We start from the raw sequence: 5,170 nt of genomic DNA, 5'->3' as shown, positions 1-5,170 counted from the left end.
TTGTTTAATAATACAGCCTTTCCTATCAATCTTGAGTTAGAAAGAACGTGTAGAAGGAACCAGGCAGTAGCTAGACGAGCAAGACAAAGAGAAAGATAGAGAGAAAGAAGAATGGCTGGAAGAGTACCAGAACAACCTGTTCCAGAAGAAGAAGGTGAAAACAATAATCCACCAGTCATGAGAATCAGAGACTATTCAAGACCTACCACTGAAGGGCACTCATCATGTATTGTGCTGCCTAATGAGGGGAACAACCTGTTCGAAATCAAGCCATCGATGATATAAATGCTTCAAACTGTTGTTCAGTTCGTTGGATACCACAATGAAGACCCCAATGCTCATATTCAGGATTTTGTTAGAATGTGTAACATTTTCAGAACAAATAGGGGGGGTGGTCGATGATGTTATAAGGTTAAAGCTGTTTCCTTTCTCTATAAAGGATAAAGCAAGAGTTTGGTTAAAGAACCTTCAACCCGGATCAATAACTACTTGGCAAGAGATGGCTAGTGGATTCTTGATGAAGTATTTCCCACCAAGGCAAGCTATCAAGTTGAGAAATGAGGTTTCTCATTTTATGCAAGAAGAAGATGAGTCGTTAGCCGAGGCTTGGGAACGTTACAAGGAGCTCTTGAGAAGGTTACCAAACCATGGCATTCCCATGTGGATGCAAGTTCAGAATTTCTACAATGGAGTCACCAATACCTATAAAATTCAAATTGAGTCCATTGCAAATGGTAGCCCTGAAGATCTTGAACCACAAGCTCTATATGATCTCTTTGAAAGGGTGGTCAATACAAGTTACAATTGGCACTCAGTGAGGAGTGATGGGAAGAAGATTTCAGATTCTGATGTCGTGTCAAAGCTGACAACTCAGGTGGAACAGCTTGTTAAGAAAATCAGCAAGATGAATGTGTCTTCCATTCATAGTGAACCTTCATTTTCTGATGAATGTGACTTTTGTGGTGGTCCACACCTCGATATCAATTGCCCAAGAGTTAAACCGAGCAAAGCCAACCGAGAACAATGTCATTATGTTGGGTACAATCAAAGAAATCCACCCAATCCGTACTCAAACACATATAATTCTGGTTCCATGAATCATCTCAACTTTGAGTGGACCCATCAACAAAATCAGCAAGAACAACCTGGATACCAGCAGCAACAAAGAGGTCAATACCAACAACAACCTCAACAACAGTACAAACAGCCTGTTCAGGCTAAAGAAGAGGTTGATCCAGATTTGAAAACCATGGTGATGCAGTTCATGAAGCAAACTCAGGCTTCCATCAAGAATCTGGAGACTCAAATGCATCAATTGGCATATTCATGCTCATCCAAGGGAAAGGGTGTCATTCCAAGCAATACCGAGCCTAATCTTGAGGGAGATGTCATGGCTATCACGCTGAGGTTTGGTAAAGAAACCTATGCCCCTACTAAAACTAAAAAAGCTGTTGATGTTGTAGGCACCTCGAAAGAAGCTGAAACTATTAAGGAACAGACTGTTCCAGAGGCCACCAGGCATGTTGCTAAAGAACATGAGCCTATTCAAGTTCAGGAGGAACCTGGGGAGAAGTATATTCCACCTCCTCCCTATGTACCACCTGTTCCTTATCCAGCAAGGCTTGTGAATCAAAAGTTGAAAGAGCAAAACTCCAAAATCCTTGATACATTGAGAAAGTTACACATCAATATTCCATTTGTGGAAGCTCTGGCTCAGATGCCAAAGTATGCCAAGTTTTTGAAGGATATTCTGTCCAACAAGAAAAAGCTTGAGAACATCTCCATGATCCAACTGAATCGAGACTGTTCGTTAATACTGTAGAACAGACATCAGCTTCTTAAAAAGCTCAAAGATCCAGGGAGTTTCTCAATCCCTTGTTCCATTGGTAAATTGAATATTGAAAATGCATTGTGTGACCTTGGAGTTAGTATCAATCTCATTCCGTATTCTATTTATGCTAAGCTAGGCTTGGGAGAACCTCAACCTACTAGGATGTCGATTCAATTAGCAGATATATCCGTATGTTATCCTAGGGGAATTGTGGAGGATGTGCTAGTTAAAATAGGGAAATTCATATTACCCGTAGACTTTATTATCATGGACATAGATGAGGATTTGCATGTGCCCATCATTTTAGGGAGACCGTTTTTAGCTACGGGTAGGGCCTTGATAGATGTTGAAAAGGGACAATTGTTTTTAAGGATAAATGATGAAGAAATAATTTTTAGGATGAATGAGGCCATGAGGCGTGCTAACTCAAGTGATTATACATGCTATTTTTTGGATGCATGCCACACCTCGTCTGTTTTGCAGGACTATCACCAAGACACTTTGGAAACACTGCTGGGGGAAGAAGTGAATATCTGTGAAGGAACAGACTGTTCCCTAGAAACAGCAACAAAACCACCACTTCCACCAAACACAATTGGGCCCTCACACAAAGAACCACCTGATATACCCACCCACAAAAGGTGGCGTGATAAAAAGATTCAAGGTAAGGATTTCCATGAAGGGCAGAAAGTGCTCGTGTATAATTCCAGGTTGAGGCTGTTCCTTGGAAAATTGAAGTGCAGATGGTCTGGACCTTACATTGTGAACAAGGTGTTCCTTCATGGGGCTGTAGAAATTGTTAAACCAGGAAATGAATCTTTCAAAGTTAATGGCCAAAGGTTGAAACCCTACCTCGCACATGAGGTCCCAGGAGTAGTTGAGACCGTCCACTTCCAGGATCCACCATGACTTAAAGAGAACAGTGTGTTCGCTGCAAACACCAATTGCAGCAAACTAATTGGGCAACCCCCAATTTATCTATCCCTTAGTTAGATTTGTGTTAAATTCCTTTTTAATTTTGTTATTTTTATGCACTAACATGACTAATGTTGAATTTTGTGGTTCTTCCTAAATTTTGTTGGCAAAGGTTTTAAACTTTCATTTCCTAAAATTAGGTTGGAGTTTGAATTTTTACCAAATTAATTTGGGGGTGTTTGCTGTCTTCCTCTTTCGGTAACGAATCTAACCCTACTTCTAATTTCTTGTTTACTGCATGCTTGTTGATAAGAAGTTTTGACGAGTAAATACGGCCCGTCCCATCTAGACTTAAGTTTTCCCGGAAATATACGAAGCCGTGAATTGAATAACAACACCCTATCTCCAACATTAAAGTGTTTGACTTTAATCTTGGCATCGTGCCATTTTTTCACTTTTTCTTTATAAATCCTCGCATTCTCATACGCTAGATGACGTAACTCATCTAACTCATTTAAATCGAGCAAACGTTTCTTTCCTGCTTGTTGTAAATCAAAATTAAGTTTTCTAATAGCCCAATAGGCTTTATGTTCTAATTCAACTGGTAAATGACATGCTTTTCCATACACCAAACGGTACGGAGTCATTCCTATTGGTGATTTAAATGCAGTACGGTATGCCCATAGCGCATTATTGAGTTTTTGTGACCAATCTTTTCTTGATGACGAAACAGTTTTCTCTAGAATCCATATGAGTTCTCTATTTGAGATCTCCGCCTGACCATTCGACTGAGGATGGTATGGCGTTGACACGCGGTGGCGTACTCCATATTTTTTCATAAGCATATCGAAATTCCGATTTATGAAATGGGTACCGCCATCACTAACAACGTACCTAGGACAACCGAATCTACAAAATATATCGTCAAGAAAAGTAATAACTACTTTAAAATCATTCGTAGGGGTTGCAATTGCTTCAACCCACTTTGAAACATAATCAACGGCTACTAATATGTAAGTTTTGCCATTGGAAGGTGGAAAAGGTCCCATGAAATCAATTCCCCACATGTCGAAGATTTCGACTTCCAACACGTTTGTGAGGGGCATCTCATCTTTCCTTCCTAAGTTACCCGTTCTTTGGCATTTATCACAACGAGTAATAAATGAACCAACGTCCTTAAACATTGTCGGCCAATAGAAACCACATTCCAATATTTTAGCTACCGTTTTATTAACTCCATTATGTCCTCCATACGAGCTGGAATGACATTCTGTTATTATAGATTCATATTCATTTTCTCCAACACATCTCCTAATTATCCCGTCACCACATGATTTAAATAGAAATGGATCTTCCCAATAATATTGTTTAATATCGAAGAAAAATTTCTTCCTCTGTTGGGGAGATAATCCTTCCGGAATGATATCGGTTGCAAGATAATTAGCAAAATCTGCATACCATGGTGACATGATACTTTCTACATGATAGAGATGTTCATCGGGGAAATCATCTCGTATACCGATAGTTTCACCTATAGGACCGTTTTCATCTTCTAGTCTTGATAGATGATCGGCGACAAGGTTTTCTACCCCTTTTTTGTCTTTAATTTCTATATCAAATTCTTGTAACAACAAAACCATCTAATCAGACGAGGTTTTGCATCTTGCTTAGCAAACAGATAACGTAAAGCTGCATGATCTGTATAAATAATAACTTTAGATCCTAATAAATATGACCTAAACTTATCACATGCAAATACTATGGCTAACATCTCTTTTTCTGTTGTTGTGTAATTTAACTGTGCACCGGACAATGTATGACTTGCATAATAAATAACATGTAATTTTTTATCCTTTCTTTGACCTAAAACACATCCTACTGCTAGGTCACTTGCATCACACATGATTTAAAAAGGCAAATCCCAATCGGGTTTAGCAATTATGGGTGCACTGACTAAGGCTGTTTTCAATGTTTCAAAAGCTTTAATACAATCTTCATTAAAGTCGAAGGTTGAATCCTTCATAAGTAAATTAGTAAGTGGTTTGGAAATCACAGAAAAGTTTTTTATAAATCTTCTGTAAAAACCTGCATGTCCTAGAAAAGATCTTACTCCCTTGACAGTTGTTGGTGGGGGTAATTTTTCTATTACTGAAGTTTTTGCTCTATCCACTTCTAATCCCTTTTCAGATATTTTATGACCTAAAACAATTCCTTCGTCGACCATGAAATGACATTTTTCCCAATTTAATACCAAATTCGTTTCTTCGCATCTAGAAAGAACTCTATCTAAGTTTTTTAATCATGCATCAAAAGAATCCCCATAAACTGAAAAATCATCCATAAATACTTCCATGATATCTTCGATGAAATCATTAAAAATTGCAGTCATGCAACGTTGAAAAGTTGCTGGTGCATTACACAAAC

At 38.6% G+C, this 5,170-nt stretch overlaps 1 non-coding gene across 1 annotated transcript; it reads right to left on the bottom strand.

The window, feature by feature from the left end:
* Positions 1–547: 547 nt before the first annotated feature.
* On the bottom strand, positions 548–654 carry LOC136221323 (small nucleolar RNA R71). The gene has a single exon (XR_010685096.1). It is a non-coding gene; the product is annotated as a small nucleolar RNA R71 (small nucleolar RNA).
* Between the last annotated feature and the right edge of the window lie 4,516 nt (positions 655–5,170).

The sequence above is a fragment of the Euphorbia lathyris genome, chromosome 2 (genome assembly GCF_963576675.1).
Source record: "Euphorbia lathyris chromosome 2, ddEupLath1.1, whole genome shotgun sequence".
NCBI lineage: Eukaryota > Viridiplantae > Streptophyta > Magnoliopsida > Malpighiales > Euphorbiaceae > Euphorbia > Euphorbia lathyris.
Note: the sequence above shows the minus strand (reverse complement) of the source record. Positions and strands in the feature narration are given on the sequence as shown.